General features: G+C 45.4%; 1 pseudogene across 1 annotated transcript; it reads left to right on the top strand.

Moving 5' to 3' along the window:
• Window positions 1–123: 123 nt before the first annotated feature.
• On the top strand, window positions 124–27,254 carry LOC144275269 (butyrophilin subfamily 1 member A1-like; annotated as a pseudogene). Its single transcript, XR_013348005.1, has 9 exons — window positions 124–271; window positions 6,192–6,814; window positions 9,882–9,992; window positions 12,983–13,329; window positions 15,138–15,419; window positions 20,377–20,481; window positions 21,919–21,939; window positions 23,396–23,422; window positions 26,589–27,254. The product of XR_013348005.1 is annotated as a butyrophilin subfamily 1 member A1-like (transcript).
• The last annotated feature ends 735 nt before the right edge of the window (window positions 27,255–27,989 follow it).

Genomic DNA, 27,989 nt, shown 5'->3' with positions numbered 1-27,989 from the left:
AGGTTACGGGGCGTGTCCGGGTCCCTGCAGCCTGCCCAGGAAACAGCAAAGTTGTAAATACTGATGGGGGGGAGGAAATTCCCTGAAACCACGTGACGGCAGCTCAGCTGTTTTCTCCTCCCCTCTCAGCCTCCCCACCGCAAGTGGCAGCCAGCCCAGCCCCTGCCTCTTCCACCAGCACAGGGCCTGGCAAGGGGGAGAGGGGACCCCACCGCCCCCCAGGCCGGGGAGAGGGGGGTGAAGAGCCCCAGGAGCTGCCGAAGGAGCAGAGGTGAGGCTGGAGGTGGAGCTGGTGTGGGGGATTGGTGGAGGGGCAGATGGGGTGGTGGTGGGGACTTGGGGGGGGGGGGGCAGTGGTGCAAGTAACATTATTTTCTTCCCCTGCCCTCCCAGTCTGCTTCGTGCCTGGAAGTGGGGGGGGGCAGGAGCAGAGCAGCGACAGCTCCCCGGCCAGCTGTACTTCCTCAATGCTCTGTACCAAATGGTGCTGGGTTATTTGTGGCGGGGAGGGGAAAGGACTGTCTTTACTGAGAGAAGTTTTACACAACCCAAAAGGCGTAAAGAGACCGTCCTAGTTTATTGGGGTGGTTGAAATAAAAGACAAGTGGACTTGCAAGGTACTAAAATTCTGAAGCAGTTTGTAGCTTCTGTCCCAGTGCATTCGCCTCGCTCTTAATACCGTAATTTCCCCAGCCCTGAAACTACCTTTGGTTGGATTTGTTTGTGTTTTCAGCCAGCCCATTGGTTTGTGGGTGGTGTGGGCTGGTGAAGCTATGCTGTGTTCCCAATTTTTTGCAGATCTCTAGGTTCTACTGAAAGAAAAAATATTATGCCATAAACTTTCCTTTGGACGGGTTTGGTGGGTAGAAAGAGACCAAAGAATAAAATGTTGTTTTCATTCAACCCGGATGGGGTGACCCGCCATAATCCTTGCCAAAGCGGAATGGGCGTTCATTGAAACTTGTCAGCAAAAATGTCCATAAAGAAAAACTCACCAGGGCAATGAAGCCCTTGTTCACTGTCAGCTCTCTGTGACCTGAAAGTGTGGCTGAGGACATAGTCAAAAACAACCCCAGAAAAAAGTATTTGCCTCATTATTGAATTCTGGCCCACGAGATGTCAGTATACGCTGTGGACATCCAAGTCGCTGTATAATTTTGTACATTTTTTTGACACCTCAGATGCCAACTTATTTCAAAGTGGAAATGCTTCCACCCATCTAAGTCTGTGGCTGTCAGTATATACCTGTATCCCTCCTTTGTTGCCAGGAATGGCCCTGTTAAATCCATTCCCATCAATTCGACTGACCTGTATGCAAGGGGACCGGTTGGAGTCATACTTTGAATTTCTCTTATTTCATATTTTCAGTAAGCCCAGGAAAAGTATGAGGGTAGACTAAGATTCATTCAGGTGTTTAGGCTCCAGCCTTGGTGGAACTGGCCATACTCCACCCTAACGGCTCAGGAACAAAGAGGCCCATAAGAACAAAATATCACATACAGTAACTCCTCACTTAACATTGTCCTGGTTAACGTTGTTACGTTACTGATCAATTAGGGAACATGCTTATTTAAAGTTGCGCAATGCTCTCCTATAACATGGTTTGGCAGCTGCCTGCTTTGTCTACTGCTTGCAGGATTCTCTAGAAGAGCAGCCCCTCCTCATGGGGATTAGAACCGGGGGGACTGGCAGCTCCCCTAAATTCCCTGTAAGGTATGTGGCTCGGCATCTGCCTAGTAGCAGTTCAGGTGGCCCTCCCCACACTGCCATGCTGCTCCTGACCTTTCCCTCTGCCTTGGAGCTGCTCTCGAGAGCTTGCTGCGGGAGGGGTGCTGATATCAGGGTGTCCCCCTGCTCCCCCCTCCGTACCCCATCTCCACAAAATGGAGGAAGGGACAGTCACAGGGCTCTGGGACAGAAGGCGGGGCCGGGGGGGGAGGAGCTTGCAGGAAGCTGTTGCTTCCTGTCTGAACTGGCTGATTTGCTTAAAAGAGCAACATACTTGAAGTGCGGTTATTGTACTTAAAGGGCAATGCACATCTCTCTCTCTCTCTCTCTTTCACTCATGCACGCACCCCCCAGCACTTTGGAAAGTCAGCACCTGTGCAGCCCTGCACGTGCTGTCAGGAGGAGGGAGTGGTGCGCTCCAGCTGGATCGCGTGGGCTCATCATCATGTTCAGTTTTTGCAGGGAAGTGTTTGCAGCTACTGCCTTCCATCTAGTGTGTTTCCTCCCTCCTGCCTCAGTCCATGCTGCCTTGTAGAGTGCGAGGCTACATTAACAACAGCGTATTAACCCTGGAGGGCTCAGCTGAGTGCAAGTTCCTCCTCATTTAGCGGAAAGGCATTCCCTGGGAAATATCCCACCCTCTTACCCACCACCTCAACCAAGCTTCCCAATCATTCATTGCTGTGTACAATATTAAACGGTTTGTTTAAATTTGTTTAAAACTTATACTGTATATGTATATAATGTTTTTTGGCTGGCGAAAAAAAATTTCCTTGGAACCTAACCCCCCCATCTACATTAATTCTTATGGGGAAATTGGATTCGCTTAACATCATTTCACATAAAGTCGCATTTTTCAGGAACATAACTACAGTGTTACGTGAAAAGTTACTGTATTTATTAACATTTCTTGACTTCAGGGTGTGTAACTCAAGTTTTTAGAATTCTTGTGGTTGTCAAGGTATCCTGGGGTTGGAGATGTGTGTTCATTATGTTCTGAAGGCCAAAACTATGAATGGGTTCAACAAAGAATTAGATCAGTCCCTCAGGATAGGTGCATCAGCTATTAGCCAAGATAATCAGGGATGCAGCTCCATGCTCTGCATGTCCCTAAACAGTCCTCTGACTGCTGGATGCTGGGAGTGGACAATGGGATGGTTCACTCAGTGATTGCCTGTTCTGTTCATTCCCTTAGAAGCACCTGGCACTGGCGGCTGTCAGAAGACAGGATACTGGGCTAGACGGACTATTTGTCTGACCCACTATGGCAGTTCTAATGTTCAGCAAAAATTACAATAGATTTTTGTCTTGGAGAAAGATGTTACAGGAGAGAGTATACTGCCTTTATTGAATATTTGAGAATCAAGTTGTACACACAAGCAATGGCATGCGGAAAAACTCTAAGGGCTGGATTGAGAGGCAAAAGAGTGGAAGTCAGATAATCCAACAGAATAAACGTCTGCTCTAAAAATAATAAGAAAAAATTAGAATTAAAAATTCAGGGAATTCCAGCAGCAGATAAGACAACTTGGGAAACTGCTGTGAGATTCTATGCAATCAGATACAGTGATAAGGAATTCTTTGTTTCTGAGGGGATATATGTAAAATGTTTCACTGAATTAAGTCTCAGGGATTATCTACACTGGCAAGTTAAAGTGCTCTAACTTGCTGGCTCAGGGGTGTGAAAAATCCCCCCCCCCCCCCGAGCGCAGCAAGTCCAAGCGCTTTAAAGCGCTCGTGTGGACAGGCTCGGCTCCCAGTGCTCGGAGCTAACCCGCTCGTCGAGGTGGATTACCAGGATCACTGGCACCCGCGGCAGCGCTTTGAACTTTCTAGTGTAGATGTAGCCTCAGTGGGTTAGATCAGACCAAGAGGCGCTGCATTGACTAGGCATTGGGATGCCTGTGCCTTTAAGAACCCAGCCCTGGGAAGCCCATGCTGAGAGGTGCTGTCTGTGGGAGGGGAAACAAAAAAGCTCCTTTGCCCCCCCCCCCCCCCACCATTTTTGCAAACACTGGTGTGTCATCCCACTGGGGTAACTGTTACCCCCTGTACCCCTGCCTGTGCCGGGTTTTGCCCTCTGTCACCGACTCACTTCTGGGCTTAACTCCTCCCACCCCATCCCTAATTTTGCCCTTTAGACCCTATCTTAACCCTGCCTCCAGCTGCTTGACTCCCCTGACCAGTCAATTTCCGCCCCCTGCTCAGACCCTATCCACCCCCCTGCTTCGATTTGCCCCCTTTGCCCCTTTTTAACCCCTGTCAAAAGCAGTCCGCAGTATTTTACTGCTCATAAGGGCAGGGTGAAGGGCAGTGGCTTCAGCAGATGAACTGAGCATGCTCAGTACACTGTAAGTAGTACATTCCTACCCAGAGCAATTTACTACACTACACCTGCAGCTTCTTCGGCTGCTGTACCGCTCCCAGGCCTGCCCTCTTCTCCTGAGGGGCAGCTCTGTGGCGGGGCTGGGGGCGGTTTGGTGTCTTTCCGATGTGCTACGGGCTATAAATGGCTGGTACAGCCTGACAGGACTGGCCTACTTCCACTGCTGTGGGCGGTTACATCAAGGTGTCAGATCTGGGGGCAGAACTGCTTGGGGGGAGGATTGATTTGAGGGTTGGGGCCAGGTTATTCGGGGCCGGGCAGAGGAGGGAGTGGGAGCTTGTGTGCTGGGACAGAAATTCTCTTGCTTGGTAAAGGTGGGTGAGTGGGGGGCAGCTAATTCTCTCACACACACACCCTGAGGGTGGCAGGGGGAGTTCAGACATCGACAACCCCAAAACCCAACATCATCTTGTTTTATTAATCTCATAATTTGGGGGGCTTACTGCATGATTCTTGGGAGGCGCGGGGCCGACTCATTAGTTTTGAGCAGTCTGGGTTACCAATACTGCACCTTTTATAGACGACTCCACTCCTCTATTCCCACCAGCTCAGCATTTCAGGAAGGGAAACACCCACCTACTCACAGCAGCAGACCGAGCATGTTCTTGAGCTTAGGAAAGTGTATTTTCCCGAACACGTCCGGCTTTTTGGTTCTTAAATTGCCGTCTGGGAGGAATTTTTAAATATCTAAAAACGTCCGGGATTTTGCCATTATTATTTTTCCCCAAAGAAGAGTTGATCATTCAAGAAAGAGAGTGAATGTTGATCATTTGAGAGAGTGCCCGCTTTTTCCCCCTAGCTCCCAGCGCTTGCGCCGGGAAACAGCTGTTTCGCACGGCTGGGAGGGAGGGGTTAGGAAGGGGAATACGGCATGCTTAGGGGAGGAGGTGGGGCCAGGGCCGGGATTTGGGGGAGCAGTCCAATGGGGTAGGGAGGGGGGGAGTTGGGGCGGGGACTTTGGGGAAGGGGTTGGAATGGGGGCCAGGAAGGGGTGGAGTTGGGGCGGGGGGACACGAGGAAATCCCCCCCCCCCCCCCAGCCCGGGACAATCTCCACTCATTGATGTATTTTGCTTTCCAGAACCAAATCTCTGTACAACTTTTCATGAGTGATGTACCCGAGTATTTGGATTCTAATATCTAAACTGTATTGTGAAATCTATTCACCTAAATTTGGGTTATTGCTGATTATGCACTCTATGTATCATATGACTTTAAAAACAAACTTTATATTTGTGGATAATCTAAGCACTATACCCAGATGTACAGACCCTCTTTTCCCAACCTATGTATTATATATTTTTTTTAAAATTCAACACCTGCTGCTGGCAGAAATCTGCAAATGAAACATAGGTGTGTTGGGGAAATGTAATTGGAGTAGAGCAGAAAATTCAGAAGGTGTGCATGCTATTTTAGAAAAGAAATGACAGAAGTGTCTGCTGACAGTTCTATATATGTAGATGGGCTATTCTATATGCATCGCACGCACACGACATTCATTCTCCTCCGAAGAGGAAAACTCTCCAGCCTAAAAAGAGTTCTTTCCCCTCATTGTTTTGATTGTTGCCGTATTGGGGATCTGATTCAGTGTATTGTTTTCCAGAGACATCCCTGCATTGTACCTGGTGATCAGTAGCCTTTATTTCAGAGATCCCCAACTGGGGGCATGCCCTCCTAGTGGGGCATGGAGGAAAGTCTGGGTGCAGGGAGCATGGCGTGGCCTAGGCCAGCCCCTATGGGGACAGGGAGGGAGCACCACCCAGCCCCACTCTGCTCCCAGCTCTGCTCCGGTCCCGCCCTTAGCCACGTCTCCGGCTCCTGGCCCCGTCACTAACCTTGGCACGGCCCCGCCCTCAGCCCCTGGCTGCAGCCCCACTCCTGGGCGCGGACAGGGGCAAGGGAGGGGCGTGACCATCAAAAGTTTGGGGACTGCTGCTTTATTTGGAGGAATGCTGACGTTAGACGTGGGATATAGTTCATATGAACAGTAATAGTTCCAACCTGTGTTGTCTTATGCCAAGAGCACTCTGTAGTTGAATATCCTCATGTTACTTTATAATTTCTCCTTTCAATTACAGGTTAACTCTGTCTGAGAACAGATACGGGCTCGGCTTTGATCTTTAGACCTGGAAGTAATAAAAATATTACCATAAATGCCAGATGAGCAACAAGATGATTTTTTTCATGGGTTTGCTAAGGGAGGTTTCGTTTTGGGAGTGAGGTGAAAATGGAGTTGAAAAACAAAAAGTCAGCAAGATTTTGAAGAACAGCAAAAGGGGCTCCTCAGACCTGTTACCTTCATCCGAAGAGGGATACCTGGAAAAGAGCCTGGTGGATAATCAGCCGAACATGAGCTCCCTGGAAAATAAGCCTGCTGCCGCCATGGCAACTTACCTTTCGGTAGGACTGGGTGTGCGTCTTTAAGGGCTGAGTGACTGTACTGTTCCTGTTACTTCTCCGTGTTTATTTTCTGAGTGGGTCGAAGCATCAAGAGAGAGACACTTCTGTTCAATGGAAATCAACCCAAACCTTTCAATTAAATCCGCGAGGAGAAGTGGATCGAAATAATTAATTATGCAGGCTCATAAATGGAAAGACTTGCTTGCAATGGGAGAGACGAGATGAAGGCTTAAGAGAAGCTGTAAGAACTGATGAGATCATGAAAACACTGGGAAACTTCTGCCCGGGATCCATCAGATAGGTGAGCTTTGGTTACTTCTTAAGTGTTGTTGTTATTGTTTATTTGTATTGTGGTAGCATCGGGGAATCCCAGTCATGGTCAGGACCCATAGTGCTAGGTGCAGTACCAACACCGGACAAAAAGATTCCTTATTCTGTGGGGTTCAGCACCCCCGTTCTCCCTCTGGGGTGTCTGGACCCTGATTGTCACAATACTATCTATTTTTCTTTCTCTTTTTCAATCCTCCCTTTTTCTCTCCTACACCCCAAAAGAAAACCTCAGTAGAAGTAGTTTGCATAAAGACAGATGTTCAAGCAGAGTTGAAGTTCTCAGGGGAATAAGCAAAGGTGTCGGTTTATTTATCATTATTGTGGACTAAGGTTTTCAGGGAGCTGAGGTATGGAAATTTCAGTTCTAGGGTTGTTTTTTTTTTTCCTGGTTGGATTGTGTTGGTAATTTGTCTGCCTAGCGTTGGGATAGCTATTTTAAAAATATATTTTATATCTTGCCATTAAACACCAACAAACTTAAATACACACATCCCAGGGATTGTCCCTCATACATGTCTCTTGCTGTGAAGGCGAAGCCGTTAGAAATGTCTCTCCAATAGACTGGCGAGGGGCAGCCATGACCACTGGATTCTAATGGTTCCACATTAGAAATTGATGCTTTCTCCTCTTTCCCAGTTCTATTGGGGAGTCTGGGGCCCCTTTCCCTTTAGAGGAACTGGTACCTCCCAAGGCTGGGCAGCTTCTACAGTAGACAATTTAGGTGGGAAATGTGACAGAGTTACAGGCCCGATGCTCTGGAACTGCTCTGTATGAAGCCAGCCAGGACTCTGGGTAGCGTGACTCCCCTCAGGGCACGCTGTCCAGGGCAAAGAGCCTCTTGGGCTATGGCCTTCCTGGGTCTGACCTCCGAGCATTCAGCATCCCTGTTCACACCGTACACTTCCCCTTGGCGGGTTCACCTGGACGGGCCCCTGGGGAAGCCAGAGGGCCCTGCACACCAACCCCGCAGTCAGCAGTGACTCTCAGCCAGCCAGTAAAACAGAAGGTTTATTAGTCGACAGGAACACAGCATAGAACAGATCTTGCTAGCACAGAAATCAGTGACTTTCAGCAAAGTCCATCTTGGGGGGGACTACTGAGCTGTTGAGGACCCCCCCCACCTTCAAGTCCCAAACAGCAGACTACCCAGCTTCCAGCCACGTGACCTCCCATACGCCTGTTGCTCCTCCTGGTCTTTGTCTTGCTTCCTGGGCAAAGTATCACCTGGTCGCATCCCCTTCCTGGTTCTCAGGTTATGAAGGGCACCATCCATCGCTAATGTGCAGGCAGCTGGAGCAGCCTCACCTGCCCCTGCGGGCCTCAGCAAAAGTCACACATCCGTATTCTCACCACCTAGGCATTGGTGTAATAAACAGGGAAACTGAGGTACACACAGTGTTCATGCACAACAGTAAGACTCTCATACAATATAACAAAGGGGAAACCCCACTTTGTCACAGGGAGTTTTGCTGTAACCGTTTACATTTTCTTTTGGCTGGGGTAGGTGTCTGCACCTCAGAAAGGTCTGGCACTGGCATGGGTTTCTGTGGAGATTTTGGTTTTGGCTGTAAAGTGGCTTGGGGTCTGGTGGGCGTACCAGAGTCAGGATCAGTTATGCCACTTGTTCATTACTGCTTCTAGCTCAGTTGACTTAAAGATATCAAAATTACTTGCTGGAATTTCAGGTTGCAAAGACTTTTGGTCTGTCCTGAGATTGCCTCCTTACGGGCCTTCACAGCAACTTCTATAGTTCCCTGGGCTTCTTGTAAAAAGCGGAACAATTGTGGATGGGTCTGTGATAAGTCTGGCTGACTTATTCTCTGGCGAACCGTTTGTAACTGATTTTCTTGCTCTCGTGACAGCTACTAATTGCTGTTCTTTCCATTTCTTGTTTCAATCTTTCAATATTTAATTCCTCATCAGACTTTTCACCAAGACTGCCTGTGACTTTCTCTTTCCTTGCCTCACTGCTGGCTGTTTTTTTTCAGATTCCCCTTCCCCCCCACCCCCCGGCCCCGAATTTTCTGTGTCTCTGTTTTGATTCTTCCTCTGTTCCTAACTCCCCAGATTGTGCAATCCCTTCTGCTCTTCCTGTCTGATTTTAGCTCTCAATCTGTAAATGGGGGTGAGATTCTACCTTTGATTATTGTGGGTCTCACCAGACCATAACTACTGGAATATCTGGAATTCTATTCACAACATATACAGATGGCAACTCCATCTTTATACAGGCATCCTCCTTATTTTTTGGGAGTGTTGGCCCATTCTCACCTTCAATATTTATGACCTGACGGTACATATCCTCCAGAATGTTACAGGTTTGTTCGAATGCCTGCATTCTGTGAGCTAGGTCCACGATTTTCACTTCCTGCCCAACTGAATACTCTGGCCCCATTGCTTTCTCTCTCCACATGATAATTTCGTAACCAGCCTTTTGTAACTGTTTAATGTAAGTCAGGTCTCTTGTAAGACTATCCCTCTGACAAAGGAGTAGGAATTTACTTCCCTTGTTTGACTAAGCTGCTCTTTTACTGGTCTCTTGCTCTTTGGATAAGGCTTGCCTCGCCTCTTTTCTCTTAAATCTTCTTCCCCGGATATTACATGCCACGTATATACAATCCATGGCTCATCAGGTAAGATGAGCTATTACCAGCAGGAGAGCAGGGGAAACCTTTTGTAGTGATAATCAAGGTGGGCCATTTCCAGCAGTTGACCAGAACGTGTGAGGAAGGGTGCGGGGGGAGGGGGGTATAAACATAGGGAAATAGTTTTGTCAGTTTTACTATTTCCCCATGTTCTCTTCACTAACTCCTGGTTCTACCGTACGGAGCCCTGTTAAGGTTCCTTGCTAAGCAACTGTGGGGAGATACAGTTGATGACAATGCTATAAAATCATCAGGACATTTGAACCAGGATCTCCATATCCAAGTGTCCCATGAGCTGTTTACGTGCTGCCCAAGATTTATTTAGTTATAACATAATCCTTATTATGCGCACCCCGTTTATTTTTTTTCTTTCATTTATTTTTTTTTCTCAAGTTACAATGAAAATGAAATTATCGTCTCTCCATCATGGCTCCACAGCAAGCATCTCTCTGCCTGGTTTCATCATTTTCTTCATTAATTTACCGATTCACAACTTGGAGTCAGGTAGACGATACCACTCATGCATTGTCCTCCCCGTTGTTACTTATGTTATTTATTTGCTTGTTCCATTGCTTAGCTGTTAAGGCGCATATAGGGGCAAAATTATATGGTTACATTACAAGTATCAGAAAAATAACATCACTTTAGCCTACTTAATTCTACCACTTGATCAAAGCCGAGAAGACTTCATCTGATGATCACGAAATCACCAGTCTTTTCCCGAGGGATGCCTGGAACATTCTCTAATTTTTTTTATTTTTTATTTTTTTTTAATTCATCAGCTGCAGCAAAGTTATTATCAAAATTAAAGCCAAAGCGCACAATTCAAAAAACCAAGAAACAAATAGTTTATGCTGCTGCTTCATGCCCATACAACATCATCGCACAACCTTAAGACACTAACAGGGTTTAAAAAAAACAAAAAAACCCAACTTGATAAGTTCATGGAGGGTAGGTCCATCAATGGCTGTTAGCCAGGATGGGCAAGGATGGTCTCCGTACCCTCTGTTGCCAGAGGCCGGGAATGGGCAACAGGGGATGGATCACTGGATGATCACCTGTTCTGTTGATTCTCTCTGGGGCATCTGGCATTGGCCACTGTCAGAAGTCAGGACACTGGGCTAGATGGACCATTGGTCAGACCCAGTACAGCCATTCTTATGTTAAGTCTGCTCCCTTGCCCCTGCACCCCAGATGCCAGTATATGAAATTGTGTGGTAGCTCTGTAATGGTACTTGGGGAAGAATTTGGGGTTGAGTTATTCTGAACACACCAAGTAGCAATGCTTGTCAAAGAAGACTAAGGTGCACCGATTGAAAAGTTCCTCTTGTTTTCTCTCTGGTATAAGAAAATGTGAAACTTTGCTAGAGAAGGATTAGATGCTGTGATGTGTCTGTAGCCACCTGCAGAGGGCAGAGAAAATTATATATGTTCAGATTGGATGAGTAATCATTCTTGGTCACTAATTTATAGACAAAAGCAATGGCAAATCTTCAGTTTTTCACCCCTTGGATGACTTAAAAATATGTACATTTCTGCTAGAAAGAATGACCATCTTCTCTTTAACCTGTGCTGCATATTTTCCCTGCAAGTACAGCAACTGCAAAGACAGAATCAAAATCACTCCAGCACAGAACAATTGGAATTACAGTGATGAGAGTACCTAGGTCCCCCAACGGAACAATGAAATTCCATCAGAAGGAAATATTTGCTAAACCAGTCTCTCAGAGCCTCTCTTTGCCCATTTGGAAAATGAGGATAGTAATACTTACCTAGCTGACCATTCATTCATGCTCCTCTGGAGTACAGATACCATAGCCTAGGGGCGAAATATAAGTAGATGGACACCCGCCTCCTCCACGTCAACTGGTGCTGTCTCATGAGTGCAGCTACCAACTAAGTGGAGGAATGTCTGCAGTGTGTTCACCACCAGTTCCTGAGGGCCAGCTGAGTTTGCTGAGTCTGCTCAATGCTGTCAAGTGCCTGCAAACCACACTTGGCTCACATTGCAGAGTCAAAACCAAACTCGTAGCATTTTACCATTTTGGTTTCAATGCTTTGGGTGGATCCTCCCTTCTATTTTTTTCTCTGTCTCTGCAGAAAAGCCATTTTACAACTGGGTTAGATTTTAAGGACAGGTCATTGTGGGGGAGATGAAACTAGCCTCTTGAGAAAACGAGCACAAATTAGCAGCAGGTCTTAAAGAGCCATGGCCATTTCCAAGTTGACTATGTACAGTAGAAGCTCAGAGTTGCGAACACCTGGGGAACAGAGGTTGTTTGTAACTCTGAAATGTTCGTAACTCTGAACAAAATGTTATGGTTCTTTCAAAAGTTTACAGCTGAACATTGACTTAACACAGCTTTGAAACTTTACTATGCAGAAGAAAAATGCTGCTTTTAACTATCTTAATTTAAATGAAACAAGTACAGAAGCAGTTTCCGTACCTTGTCAGATCTTTTTGTAAATTTTCCCTTTACTTTTATAATAGTTTACATTTAACACAGCACTGTACTATATTTGCTGCCTTTTTTTTTCTCTTTTTTTTCATCTCTGCTGCCTGATTGCATACTTCTGGTTCCAAATGAGGTGTGTGTGGTTGACTGATCAGCTCCTAACTCTGGTGTTTGTAACTCTGAGGTTCTACTGTATGTAGATTTCAGAAAGGATTGAAAATTCAGCTTGAATCAGGAACCAGGTGGCTTCATAATAATGAGGCCAGCTCTGATCAAATGTAACCATTTATATTTTTTAATCAATCACCTTAAGAACATAAGAACGGCCATAATGGGTCAAACCAAAGGTCCATCTAGCCCAGTATCCTGTATTCCAATAGCGGCCAATGCCAAATGCCCCAGAGAGAATGAACAGAACAGGCAGTCAACAAGTGATCCATCCCGTTGCCCATTCTCAGCTTCTGGCAAACACAGGCTACGGAGACCATCCCTGCTCATCCTGGCTAATAGCCATTGATGGATCTATCCTCCATGAACTTATCTAGTTCCGTTCTGAACTCTGTTGTAGTCTTGGCCTTCACAACAGCCTCTGGCAAAGCGTTCCAGAGGTTGACTGTGTGTTGTGTGAAGAAATCCTTCCTTTTGTTTGTTTTAAACCTGCTGTCTATTAACTTAATTGGATGACCCCTAGATCTTGTGTTATGAGAAGGAGTAAATAACACTTCCTTATTTACTTTCTCCACACTAGTCATAATTTTATAGATTCAATCATATCCCCCCTTAATTGTCCTTTTTCCAAGCTGAAAAGTCCTAGTCTTATTAATCTCTCCTCATATGGAAGCTGTTCCAGGCCCATAATCATTTTTTGTTGCCTTTTTCTGTACCTTTTCCAATTTCAATATATCTTTTTTGAGATGGGGTGACCACATCTGCACACAGTATTCAAGATGTGGGGCGTACCATGGATTTATATAGAGGCAATATGATATGCTCAATTTGTTAAAGTTCATTTTCTTTGTGTCATAATACGTTTCACAGCTGAGTTCACAGTCATCGGACCAGATCAACCTGTCACTGCTATTGTTGGTGAGGACATTGTGTTACCCTGTCACTTGTCACCCCCAATGAGTGCTGAGGACATGGAGGTGAGATGGTTCCGGTCCCATTACTCTTTACTTGTGCATCGCTATCGTAATGGAAAGGATCAGATTGAATATCAGATGCCAGAATATACAGGAAGGACAGAGTTTCTGAAAGACGGCATCAGAAATGGAAGTGTCGCCTTGAGTTACATAATATCAGACCCACAGATGAGGGACGATACACGTGCTATTTTGAGTCAACTTCCTTTTATAAAGATGCCCATTTGGAACTAAAGCTGGCAGGTCAGTAACTTGTGCTTGTATTTCCAATAGCAATAGAATTTGATTTGTTCTTTTTTCTCATTTGCAGCTCAGCACCCAATAAGCTGGAAGCTTTTGGCATGTGTGATTCTAAATTTAAGGTGTTTTTTCTACTCTTTTTGGCTCACCTAAGAGAGGAAGAGGTACGTTCTCCTGGGTGGCTCAGAGAGAAAAAGGTTGAGAACCCCTGGCATAGGTTGCTTTCATGAGGCAGGAAGAAAATGACTCTGAACTAAACTATAGGAACCAGTTTACCCATGAGAAGCAGCAGAGATGATCCATGGTCCCTGTTGGCCACTGAGAGATCTATTGAAATCTGCAGGACACCTTCCTGAATATGTCATTAAAAGATATTCAGCCACAGATACCAACACATTTTCCATCACCGGTCTCACGCTCAGCTGCTACATATCTCGGGAAATTGTGAAATCGTGATGTGACTGTAGATGTCTCCTCAGCAATTTACCCTCTAAAATCAATTTGAAAATGGGCACTGATGGATAAGATTGTGAATATCCTCAGACTCCCGTTATGAAGAGAGGTCTAACTTGTTTGTGGAAGAGGGACTGGCATCAGAGGCGACGTGTGGGGGTGGGGCATGCTGGGTCACATCCCTGCACACACCCCCACCCCCCATTTGCTGCTTGGCTTGTAGTGAGCATGCTTACACAGACTGAGCATGCTCAGTAACGCTGCTGAAGCCTGCTGCCCTCACTCTGCCCTCCCACTATTGGCAGGCATGGGTCGTCTCTGCCTGGCACCCTACTCTTTCAAGAGTGGCCATCAATAAGTGGTCTAATGGCTCCCATTAATTTGGCACCATCCAAGAGCAAGTGTCTGTACACTGCTCTCTCAGCACATCCTGAGCATCCGTCAGCAACAATGGATGACACTAAGGGTCTGTCTGCATTGCAGCCAGGGGCATGAGTAGTAGCTCATGTAGATATACCCATGCTAACCGTCCTGTACCTAGCGCGCTAAAACTAGAAGTGAGAATGCCAGGGCCTGGGCTTCAGAGCAGCTTTCCCCACCCCGGGAACATACCCCCTGGAGCAGCTAGCAGTGAAGCCCATGTTGTGGCATTCTGGCTTTTACTTTCAGTGAGCCAGCTAGGGCACAATTAGTGCTGATCCATCTGCCTGAGCTGCCATGCACACCCAGAACTTCAGTGTAGAGATGGCTGCAGCTGTCTTCTCCTGTTCTAACACTGTCCCCCTAAGCCAGACAGGTGCCTTTTTATGACTAACTTGACTTATGTACTTTATGCCATGGGGCACATAGGGCCTTCACTGCTGCGTTGCATCTTTTGTTGGTTTCTTGCTCCAATCTTAGCTTCTTCCCAAGTCATTTTGATGGCTTTCGATTCTGCTTCTGTTGTGCATTGCCGTGCATTTGTTGTGCTGAAGGTTTAAATACTTACTCCTTATGCTGAATATTGAATAAGTTATAATATTAAACAGACAAGTTGGACCAGGTAATATCTCTCACTGGACCAACTTCTGTTGGGGAGAAAGCCAAGGTTCCTAGTTTACAAAAAGTTCTTCTTCAGGTCTGGGAAACTAACTCAGCGCGTTCCATCTTGTATTTACCTGTGACACTTGGGGTTAGTTTCCCAGACTTGAAGAAGAGCTCTATGTAAGCTCAAAAACTTGTCTCTCACCCCAATGGAAGTTGGTGCAATAAAAGCTATTACCTTGCCCACCTTGTCTCTCTAATATCCTGCAACCGACATGGCTACAACACCATGGCACAATATAAAATTAAAACAGTTTTATTCCACTCTCCTCCAGCTCTAGGCACTGGTCCTCTCATCTCTGTTGAGGATTATCAGGATGGAGGGATCCGAGTGGTGTGCTGATCGGCCGGGTGGTACCCAGAGCCTGAGGTTTTCTGGAGAGATCTCACTGGACGACATTTACCGTTGCTGTCTGAAACAAAATTCCAAGGGGATAATGGCCTGTTTGAAACAGAAACTTCTGTAATCATAACAGAAACCTCAAACCAGAACATCTCCTGTTCCATTAGGAGCACAATCCTCAAACAAGAAAAGAAATCAACAATTTATATAGCAGGTGAGTTACTATCCAAGCCGCAATGTGACCATCAACACGCACGCACCTGCAATTGGCTAACAATGTTAAAATATGTCTCAACCAATGACAACTACCTTAGTAACAGCCACTAAGCATTAACATGGATGCAAATGAATAGTGATTGAATGGTACATAAATAATCAAACAGAGGATGCTGTGAAGGCCAAGACTAGAACACAGTTCAAAAAAGAAACAGATAAGTTCATGGAGGACAGGTCCATCAATGCAGGGATGGTGTCCCTAGACTCTGTTTCCCAGAAGCTGGGAATGGGCGACAAGGGTCGGATCATTTGATGATCACCTGTTCTGTTCATTCCTTCTGGGGAACCTGGCATTGGCCACTGTCAGAAGACAGGATACTGGACTAGATGGACCTTTGGACTGACCAGTGTGGCTGTTCTTATTGTGCCTAATTCCTTCCCAAGCTATTGTCTCCCCGCAGCTGAACAGTAGCAGATTTCATGGCCTCACAGGTTTGCTGCGCGTTCCGGGAGAGATCACCAAGGCAGAGTCTGGGTATAGTCTTAGTGCAACATATTTTATTTCTGCTCCATACATCCATCCTTGAAGTGAGATGGTCACAAACAGTATGCAGGTGAAACCCTCTGTCAGAAGTTTCAGCTGCCTTGTTCCCCGGGAACAGCTCTGCTCCAATAATTCACTCTCCTTAACCGTGCGTTCGGGTGACTCCAGCTATAGCAGATAGCTCAGCTCCGTTCTGTGCTTCATACCAAACAAAGTTCTAATCAGGTTTGATCAATGCAAACAACAGCCGCAGAATGTGTGGTGTGGATTCACTAAGAGTGGGTATGTGTCTGGAAGGTGGGGGCCACTGACACACAGTGATTTATGGCAGGTAGAGCAGCATTTCTAGTCTGTACAAGGAGCGGTAGGTGAGGCAGACTGGCTTTTTGCTTCCTGGCAAAATGGAGGCGTTGCAGAGCGAACACTCCCCGCCACAGCGCCTCCTGCTGGTTACCTCGGGAATTCGCTGGATTCCAGCTCTTCGAGTGCCCTCTGCTGGCCGGTGTCTTGCCTGCTGCAGGCCCCGTGTCCCTCCCAGACCCCAGTGCCCCTTACCTTGGGGTGCTGCCCCACAGCAGTCCCCACACTCTGGGTCTCCCCTCCCAGGGGAACCCCTTCCCCCTATTCCTACCTTGTTTCAGTGGCTACTTCCAGTCGTCATCTAGCCCCTTTCTCTGGGGCAAACTGCAGTCTGTAATGGCCACTCATCATCTGCAAGGGGGTTGGACCAGCTGCCATGGCCTATCCCAGGCTGCTCCTCTGCAATCCCAGTACCTCCTTGGGCCTTTACCAAGGCCTCAGCTTGAGCTGCTCATTCATACCCTTAGGCATTCCTCCAAGTGTTCCAGTAATCACTGGGATTGATTTTGTTCTAGTTTTCCATATTAATTCATGGCAAATTATGAAGAACTCTTGTGTTCTCTTATTTCTTTTTTTTATAGTTCTGTTGGCTGGTGTGTCTTCTTTGTCGTCTTTTCTACAACAGCTATCTCAAACCTGTTTGCCTGCACGGTTTGGTCTGTGACAATTGCCAGATTCCATTAAATCTTAGCCTCTTCATTTTCTAGAACGTTTTCAATTTGGTGATCAGAACACTGCATGGTTCATTTGAATATATATTTACCACAGAGGCTCCAATGCAGATGCTTGGCAACCTCATTGTGTCTATTCATATATTCTTTCCCAGCCAGGATCCTGCAGGCCCTCAACACGTGCTCCACCATCTCTTTATTTTCAGAACACATTCTGCATCTTGGGGAGCAGTTCTGTTTAGTCAATTATGTTTCAAATGTAATTAGGCCTTAAGAACTACTCTTGGGCACCCATAATGCGGCTATCCCTCTTTTGAGGATAACCATCTATAAGCCATTAATTTGTTAATCTTCTTTCACTAATGGGTCTGATCTCTCTCCAGGCATTGCTTTTTGTGTACATATTTTGGGTCTTTCTCTGGTGATTTGCTTTCTCCTTTCTCTTATGCTTTCTTGGACTGGGATATGCGTTCAGCCATCACCTGTTGTTGTGACCAGGTGGGCTTTTACTCTAGCTGACTCCTTATATATTTTGATGTTGTATTCTTCATTGTCCGTTACTTCACCCATACAGAGACTTTTCCTCCATCACATCATTGGATGGAAATCCTCTCCATATCTTGATTAACATTCATTAATCTATGTATTACTAGGAATTTTTTTCCTTGTTTCCCAATTTTTTCTTCTCTGATTGATTCCAGTTTATCACTCCAGCCATGTGCCATACTTACGTTATCACCCATACACTGATGGATCAGACCAACTTCTTTGTTGTCTTTAGAACAGTTTTTATTTGTGTATAATATTTTTTCCTCATGTCTTCTGTGATTTCCTTATGTTGTACCTCTGTCAGTTCCCTGATCCTGAGATACTTGTAGGGGCCAGGGTGAGCGAGATCCTGGGTAGTGCCTTTGTTGACTTGTACGCCATCAGACTGAACCAGTTTCCCCCTCTTTACAGATGCCGATGCACATTTAGCTGATCCAAACCATAGCTTTATGTTTTCACTAAACTGTTCTACGCATCTCAGCAGTCTCTGTATCTCCCTTTGTGACTGTCCGTACACTTTCAGATCATCCCTGTATAGCAGATAGTTGACTGGTGGTGGCTCTTTCCTGATATGACAACTGCAATTTGTCTCCTGGGGCGTCCTTGTGAGTTGCAGCACTGCTACCGCAAACAGCTTTGATGCTACGGAATCCTCTTGAAAGATTTGGACCTCATCGATGAGATTCCCTTCCAGGCAGAGTCGAGGGTCCCAGTTAACCATTCATTGTTGCAGAAAGAATATGATTGTGGGAGGAACCTTGCACATTTTCAGTATCTCAGTGATCCACTAATGTCGCATTCTCTCATATGCTATTTGGTAGACTACTGTAGCCCATAAGGGCTTGTCTGCCTTCATTATATTCCAATGTAACAAAAGGAACCTACAGGCCTGGATCCTGGAAGTCAGTAGCTTAAGCAAGTTAGCATAAATACAGTCAAATATAGTAGGCCTGAGATCTTTGGCATAGCTAAATGGCCAGTTACTGTTAGATTCTGGGGAACTAGGAATAGCTCCCTCAATAGCAGGAGTTGAAATCTAACAGGAAACAGCAACCACAGGAACAAGGAAGTGATCACTGCAAACTCACCTGAGTAAGAAGTGATGGATATGATAATGAGATAACTGGAAATATGTATGAATATGCTGACTTACAGGATAAGTGCACCCCAATATTATGAGGGTGAGGAAGTCACATTTGGGCATGGAAGGCTGAGCATTAGAATAAATAATCATGATGGTGCTCCAGCCCTATAATAGGGCAAACCACCATGTGGAGGGGGTTAGCTTTCCATCATTGGACCCTTCAGCTCTATGGTTCTCTACCATCAATCTTGGGCACTGAGGAACCTGGATCATCGGACTCACTTGGCATACTAAAGGCGGGGTTGGTCCTTTGTCTCTTACCACCAGGTCCTCTGGGAAGGGTTTGGGTAGGCAAATCTAAGAGCTCATGCAAAGAATGATACCGCAGTTATCCCCAATGCCGTGTTATTCATAATTGTTTATGTGGCTTGGAGCTTTTCTGGCTTTCTTATTGATTTTAATAAAAATCTCTAAGGCTTTGCTTTGCCCACAGTGTGTGAGTCCTCGCCCTACACCTCGAGGATCCCTACAAGATATTGAATTTGTTAGTTTGAGTTCACTGTAGCCAGATTCTAGGACAAGAACCCTCTTGCCCTTAGTCTATTAATCAGATCAACTGGCAACCAATACAAGTATAATTAACAATTAAAAAGATCAAGCAACACTAAACATACTTCTCTAGCTTTTTCTTCTTTCTGTTTTGCATCCTTTGTGACCCTTCTGTTCAGCGTCAGGTGATTTTGCATCCCTTTGATGTTTGCTGTGCAGTCTTCTTGCTCGGGATGCAGCATTCCACTGCAAATTAGCACAACACAAATCTTCTTTGCCAGAAGTGCCATTATAGAAGTTTCCACACAGTTGGTAAACACGTGATCGGCCTGTAACTCTGAGAATCTCTGCTTCTTTCTTTCTTTCACCATCCACCTTGGGCATCTGTTCTTCAAACATTTGTTAATTTTTTCCAGTAGGCAGTCAGAGAGAGTGGTTAGTCATTTCACCCACAATCCATGCACCCTATTTAATCTTCATGCTTTCTAATTTTTCATTCCTCTCAGTGTTCCATCTATTTCTTTCTTTGATATTTCTGTGTATTCCTCAATCGTGGTTTTTTTTCCTCACATTTTCCCACTGTTTATGGTCCATTGTTATAATTCTCTTATGCTGTTAGTAGTAGTAGTAATTTGAATATGGTACCTTTTAAGAACTCTAAAGTTTGGGGGGTGGGGGGAATCAGAAATCAAGAAATTCATAGTTAAGATTAAATTACAAAAAACCCACATCTTTGGAAAACTGGAAATTTGCAGGTAAGATAGTGAAATCTTTTTAAATCTATTTTTTTTTTTTTTTATAAAGGTAGTATAGACTCAAACCATGGATCTGTGTCTGGATTCTTCACTTTAGCAAAGTTTTCTGTGTGGGTAATTTTTATCGTGTGGGTTGTTTGTCAAAAACTGTTCACTTCAACTATAATTTATTATTATATGTGATATCACAGCATTGAACAATATCTCAACAGTGAATCAAGCCAAGCCCACTTTTATTCACTGATACCATATATCTCTGTTAAAATGATCTTGGTTAGAACCATTTTTAGGTCCGTTTCTGATCCCTTTCATAGTGTAAGCAGGGCCATCTCTGGTTCCTCGTCTCACCCAAATTCTGCTGTAAATGTATATATTTGTAATAAAAACCACTTCATCTTTGTCCTTGCTTCCAAAGTAATACCAGTTCAATTTTTTTTTCCCAGAACTTTTCTTCCCGAAGAAATCTCCCTGGATCGCCATTCTGTGCACCATCCTGGTTATTCAGGGTTTTTTTATTGGCCTCTTAATTTATCTCTTGACAACAAAAGGTAATACATTAAATAAGGAAGTAAACTATAAAGAGACGTTCTCTTAATAAACAATTTTTAAGGTTATATAGTGATGGTGATGACTCCATAGTTAAGGTTGTTACTTTATTTTCAAATTATTTCAAAGTCTGTTTTTGTTCCCCCCTCTAAAATCCCAAAACAGTGATATCAGCGCAAAAAAATTATAGCCCTAGGGCTGTGGGTGATTTTTGTTCTGCAAAATTGGAAGTGATTTGAACAAAGGGTTCCCAATTTACAGCATCCTTAACATGGGAATGTTCATCCAAACTCCATTTTTTTTTTCTTTTACCATTTCTTAAGAACAAAACAAAGGAGAAAAGTAAAATTTAGTGTATTGGACTTCGCAGCTGAGATCTAGAGTGCAGAACCAAAATACACTTGTATAAAATGGAAATATGCAATATGGATAAGGCCCAAATTGTCACATGTCACCACGGATTTGAATTGCCTCCGTTTTTTGTGTAATGAATCCAAGGGTATGTCTTGACTTCAGAATTAGCCCTGGCTTTCACTCAGATGTTGCTCCTAGCCCCATCTTCCATTCACACACACATTCCTCTGGCCTGAGTTTAGTGGTCCCTTCCACCCAGGCTAGCTCACTCAACTGGGGCTGTGCTTTCAGTCAGGCTGGTATTACAGTGAGGGCTCCGGCTAAATCACTAGAATTCTCATGGTCCCCTAGTTCCTTCCCATAATTCCCCCGGGTGCCCAGAAGGACAGACAAGTTCTCCCAAAAATCACTGGAAAAGAATCGTAGAGTGGCTCAACTTAGCAGAGCCCAAAGAACCCTGGGATATGTCCCCGGAAGTCCCCATATTGCACAAGGGTGAGTGTGACAGTAGTGAAGACACAGTAACTTTCTGAGTATGTGTTTGCAGAGCGGCCACAGACCTGGCCTAGGCTAACCTAGATGCTCAGACCCAAGTGCCAGTCATTCACGTTAACTCTGCAATGAAGACACACCCTGAGACTTCTGGAGCCTGGTTTTAAGATCTGAGGAATCCCAGTTCCAGCTGAAGTCAAAGGTTACTGTAAATGTTGAGCTCTTCTGAAAATCAGGCACAGGGTGTGTCATGCTGGGCATGTTAAAACTCAGAAACCCAATCAATGACCTTTTTCACTGTGTACCGGTTTTGTGGGTCCTGGAGCCAAGAGATCTGGGACCCCATTCTGGAACTGCCCAACCTTTTGCACATGCCTATTTGCATTCGGAGCAGAGTCACTTTATCTTGCTTCTAGTGGACACACAGACACCTTGTCTGGCCACTCTGCCAGTGTACCCCAGGGCAGTCCCTCGGGGAGGTTTGAAGAGCCGTGGATAAATTTTGACCGTAAAGGGCCTAGTCTTTTTACTGTGGATCCCCGGGGAAAAGAAATGTAATAATAATACTGTATGTATTTCTGCTTATTTTTTAGAGAAGAGGGCTGCAGAACGTAGTAAGTATTATTCCCTCTCCTTTCACAATATTGTGCACACAGCTGCATCCTTGTTTGGGGGGTGTTGCTTGTTTTGTGGGTGTTTTATTTCATTTGGTTTTTAATTAAATTTTTAAAAGGTGTTGCGGGCTGGGTTAATATTAAATATGTGGAATTTCACATTGAAAGGAAACTTTAAAAAAAAAAGTTATGTGACTTCAACATTCATGGTTTTATAGAAATGACCCATCAGCCTTAATGTTGGTACTGACAATCTAATAGAATAAAGGCATGAGATTTAACATATACAATGAAGGGAAAATCTAAGGGCCTGATTCAGGAAAGTTTTATGCTAGAATTTAAGTGTCTCCCTATTTAGGGCAGCCCTTAAGCACATGCTTAACTTTAGGCATGTGTTTTTGTCCCATTGAAGGCAATTGGGACGTAAGCGCATGTCAAAATTTTGCATGTGCCTAAACCTTTACTTTCTAGTAAGGACATGAGGCACTGAAGACGGAAAGTTTATATTCTAGAAAGCGAAGATACAATAAATCCTTAAAGCATATACAATAAATCCTTAAAGCATAATATTAGTATATTTATTTCCTGTTGCTATTTCAAATCTTTGGAAATAATGATAATGGGTTCAGACCTCCTCCAACTGGGTTGGATACAAAACCAGGGTCTTTCCCTTCTCTCTTGTGAGATTTGGAATTGGGTCCATATGATACAATTGAGGATTTGCCATGGACATCAGTGAGCGAAGCATTAGACCTTCAATAAAAGGGGTTATTTGTTTTTGGTTTTTGTTTGTTTTAAAGATACACTAAAGTTATCTCCAGGTTAAGTATGATGATAATATAGAAATAAATATTAGTTACTGGAAATTTCTGTAAACTCGCTATTCAATGTGTAGCCTTTGAAAGAGAATGGCTCATGTATTGTATACGTATTTCTGACATTATTGCATGGTAACTTTTTACTAGAACTTATAACGAGAGATGTTTGGAAGATGTGCTGGACATTTTGCTCTTTGAAAATTAGTTTTCCCCCCAAAAAGTCAAAATATTTTAAAAAAGATAATAATGGAACCCAAAAGTTTTTAAAAATGAAAATTGTCATTTCAAATGGACATTTCAGCACAAAGTATGGTTTTGTCTGTTTAAATGGAAAAATTATCTGAAAACTGATATTTTAATTTGAAATGAAACAAAAATTGTCTCATTTCTAAATGTTGATTTCCATTTTTTTTTTATTTTGACATTTCCCCACATGGGAATCATCATTTTTTTTTCTCCAAAAATTACCATTTCAATTAAATATTTTTTGCAGGAAAAGTTTTCAAACACATTTTTGACCAGATTTACTTAGAACCGTTTCCCCCTTTCCACTCCCCACATTTCAGTCTGTATCATATTGCTGCCTGCTAATTCAGTGTTCGTTCAGAGGAGTTCTCATGTCTTATTCTTGATTGCAGGGTGGAGAAACTGCCTTACAGAAGCAGGTAATAAATGTTCATATTTTATCAAAGCCCAAATCCCATCCCCCGAAGGGTTCCTAACATTCTGTTTGCCTTTTTTGACTGCCGCTGCACACTGAGCAGATGTTTCAGAGCAGGGTTGACCATTTTGGTTGGACGTACTTCTGGAGCTTTCATCACACGATATCATCTTTAATTAAAGATGAAACTTTAATTCCTGGAGACTCCAGGAAACTCCTGGAGGGTTAGCAACCCTATGTCAGAGACCTATCCACAATGACTCCAAGGTCTCTTTCTTGAGTAGCAACAGCTAATTTAGACCCCAACATTTCGTTGGGATTACATTTTCCAGTGTGCAGTCCTTTGCGTCTATCAGCATTGAATTTCATCAGCCATTTTGTTGCAGGCAGTTTCCTTGCTCAGAAATCCCTTAGTCTGCCACACCAGCAAGCTGTGTGCCCAGGGAGTTCTGGCCCAGATCTACAAACCCAGACAAGGCACCTAATTCCCAGTTTTAGGCATTACTGTGATCCACAAAACCCCTGCCTGGCTGCCACCTGAATGGAGGTGTCTGAACTCTGGGATTTTCACTGCAAAAATGTAGGCACCAAGGGCCTAAGTTTCTGCCTCTGGGCCGGCAGAGCCCTGCCTCCTTCTAGGCACCCAGGTGCCTAGATCTCCCATCTAAGCCCCCGTGTGAGCCAGAAGCCAGGGAAGATGGCCTGTCTTGTCTGTGGGGCCCAATCTGATAGGCGGGCTCAGAGGCCACTGAGCTCTGTGTAGAACAGCTGAAAGAAAAGGCTCCTTGTAGTTTTCAGTCAGTGCTTAGGGTACTCACCCAGGATGTGGAAAACCTCCAGTCCAAGTCCCTCTCCACCTGTGAGGAGAAAGGGATTTTTAAAAGGGGCTGGGATGGGGACACGAGCCAGGGGGTTCTCTCAGGCCCCCCTGCCCAGGGCAGGTGCAGGGTCCGGGGCTTCCCACAGCGGCTCAGGCTCCATGGGGAGCTCTTATCACAGCCCAGCTCTGATGGGACGGGACTTTGGGGGAAGAGGAGGAGCAGGGCCTGGAGGCCACGTAGGTGGGTGGGTCCACAGGGGGGAGAAGAGGAGCAGGGAGTGGGGGCCACGGAGCGGGGTAGGGCCACAGGGGGAAGAGGAGGAGCAGGGACTGGGGGCCATGGAGAGGGGCGGAGCCACAGGGGGAAGAGGAGCAGGGGGCAGGGCCATGGAAAGGGGTGGGGCCAGATTGGGGAGAGGAGGAGCAAGGGTGGGGCCACAGAAAAAGGTGGGGCCTGATGTTCCCCCCCACCCTCGACCGAGGTTCTGGGACTGTTGGCTAGAGCACTCACCTGAGAGATGGGAGATCCCTGTTTTAATCCCTTCTCTTGAGGAGGCAGAGTTAGGCATCTCCTCCAGCCCAGGTGAGCACCCTAGTCGCTGGACTAAAGGTTAGAAGGGAATGTGCATTTTTCCTCACCCCCACTGTATTGTGCAGAACTAGCCAGCCTCTGAGCCCATCTACCAGCTCAGGCCCTGCAGGCAGGACAGGCACTCAGCTGCCTGCAGCCCCCAGGTTCATGGATCTCAAGCAGAGATAGGCACCTCCGCGCTGTCCAGACTTGGGCATTATCTCCATGAGCAGGGCGGGGCTTAGCACACACCCCTCCCACCATGTTAGTTTAGGCAGCGCCCTGTCTAGCATGCCGGCTTTTGTGAATCCCCTCCTTAAAGTGCATCTACCCTGCACAGTATTCTTGTAGCAGCGCGTAGCGTGCATACGCTACACGCCCTCCTAGCACGGGTATAAATAGCAGCTGTAGACGGTGAGGCACGGCTTAGGCAAGTGAAGTCACTCATGCGCCCTGTGGGGATGTACCCTGCTCTGTACATGCCCAAGCAACACCTTCCCCAGAATGGGCTGCTGCCTCCTCACTGCCAGAGCCTTTCACCTCCGTAGGGAGCTGCTGGAGCCTTTCCCCGCCACAAGGGAAGACGCAAGCCGTGGGGAAAGGCTCTGGTGAGGGGAGACAGTGAGAAAAGTCTCCGACAGCTCTCCACTGCCAGGGCCTTTCCCCATTGCCCCCACCCTGCCAGAGCCTGTCTCCAAAACGTGTAGCTACACCTCAGTGTCAATACAGCCTACTTTTCACTGCACTGTGTGGCTACACGGACCCTGCACAATACTGCCCGTGGTGTGCAATGTAGATGTAGCTTTAGAGGCCTCTCACTCTCCCCATTCATATAGGAAGCCTAGGCGCCTCACTCAGGATTTAGGGTTCCCATTGTTTTCACAGTGATTTTCTAGGTGCCTAAAAGTTAGGTGTTGTAATGCTGAGTGTCCCTTGGTGGAATGGGGAGCTCTGGTCTCTCTGCTTCCTCTCAGGGTCACTCTCACAACTGCATCTCTGGCTTTCTCCCTGTAATTCTCTCTCTCTCTCTCACACTCACTCTCACACACACACACACACACCCCGCAACAAAGGAAACCCCTCAGACCATGAAACTTCGCTCTGTCCTGCATTTGTAGCCTTTCTTGGATATGCTTTTACTACGTAAAGGGGCTTGATTGCTCCTCCCATGGCTTGTAACAGAGTGAGCTCAGCACACCCACTGGCTTTAAGGAGGGTTTTTATTTATTTATTTATTTATTAAATTCAAGACCGTACACACACATTTCAGCATAATCATACTGTTCTTTCCCCTGCTCTTACCTGAGGGGATCCAGCAATGATCCCTGATCTCAGCTTGAGAGAGAGCGCAGAAGCATTAACAGTGGCAGATTTCTCCTGGTTGGAAAATGGAAGGGAAAAAAAAGTTTTGCAAAAAAATCTTTTTAAAATGCTTTCCTTTTGAAGTGTTTAATATTTTTCTGTTTTAGGATTTTATGAGGAATTTTTTTTCATGTTTTTTTATTTTAAAATGGTCAAAATTGATTTTTTTAAATTTATTTATCCAAAACCTGTGTTTTTGCAAATGAAAAGTTGGGATAACATTTGTGATCATTTTAAAATAGTAATTAAAATCTGTTCATCATCCAGCTGTCCTTCCTCCCCCCAGATATACAATCAAGAGAGAGGAGATAAATTGATTCACTCTCCAGCTGGGGCAGATTCTGTCACTGACATGATCAAACCCTCCCCCAGGGCTCAGTTCTGTCTCTAACACTCTGATTCTCTTACTCTCTCCAGAGAGGGTGACCCTGGATCCAGAGACCGCAAATCCCTACCTCATCTTGTCTAAGGATCGGAAAAGAGCCAGACTGGAAGGCGCAGGCGAGAAGCTGCTCGCCAATCATGAGGGATTTAGTTATTCTCCCTGTGTGCTGGCCTCTGAGGGATTCACCTCTGGGACACATTATTGGGGGGTGGAAGTTGGGAGCAAAGGAGGCTGGGCTGTGGGGGTGGCCAGAGAGTCTGTGAGGAGGAAGGAAGGAGTAGTGATCCTTAATCCTGAGGAGGGGATCTGGGCTGTAGAGCGACAGTGGTGGGGTAAGTTCTGGGCTCTCACTAACCCTATGACACGCCTGTCCCTAAGTAGGAAACCTGAGAAGATTCGGGTTTCTCTGGACTATGAAGGGGGGCAGGTGGAATTTTTCGATGCTGATAATGTGAAACCGTTCTACCCTTTCCACTCGGCCTCTTTCGCTGATGAGAAAATCTTCCCTTTCTTCCGGGTTGGGGGTGCAGGAGCCCACCTCAGACTGTGTCCGTGAAAAAGGGTACATTATTCCACTTGGATTCACTCAGATGTGTTCTCATCAACTTAGGATATCTTTCATTCAGTTTATAAAGATCACTTATAGCTCCTCTTTAGCTTCGTACTAATTCCCTGTAAATAAAGAAATTTTGAAATAATGGATGTATTTTCTGCTCTTCTTCTGTCTACTTTATTTATTTCAGCTGCAATTTTGGGGGGGAAGGGTCTGCTTCCCCGTTAGGGTCACAGATGCCCTCTTGACAGTCTGATAAGAGCCTGAGGCCTAGTCTACGCTACAGAGTAAGGTTGATGCAAGGTATCTGACGTTGACCTAACCAGGGAACTAAAATACCTGCCCCGCCACAGCAATTTAATAACTCCACTCCCATGAGAGGTGTAGAGTGAAAGTCGATGTAGTTAGGTCGACGCCGTGTGAGTGGAGACACTGAGTTACTTACAATGAGTGTTACTAGCTTTCAGAAGCCGGCTTACAATGCCCCCCATTGGCAGTACAATCAATACAAGCGCTCCCAGTGAGGACGCACACCGCTGACACAAGGAGCAAGGTGTAGGCATGCACAAGCCACGTAATTACTGCAGCAGCTGTATGCTGACGTAAGTTAGGCCTACGAGGAGTTGTGATCAGTTTCCTTCCATTTGATGTTATGATTCTTGTGATATAAGATACATAAATCACAAGAATCATAACATCAAATGGAAGGAAACTGATCACAACTCCTCGTAGGCCTAACTTACGTCAGCATACAGCTGCTGCAGTAATTACGCTGATCATGCTTTTCTGGGTTCACGATTTGATCAAATTCCTGCAGTCGTCCATTCTGTCTAATTCATAAAAGACCAATGCCCAAAAGCCCCAACAGCGATGGGACCAC

Source organism: Eretmochelys imbricata, chromosome 14 (genome assembly GCF_965152235.1).
Source record: "Eretmochelys imbricata isolate rEreImb1 chromosome 14, rEreImb1.hap1, whole genome shotgun sequence".
Taxonomy (NCBI): Eukaryota; Metazoa; Chordata; order Testudines; family Cheloniidae; genus Eretmochelys; species Eretmochelys imbricata.
The sequence above is the reverse complement of the archived record's forward strand: the minus strand, read 5'-3'. Positions and strand labels throughout refer to the sequence as shown.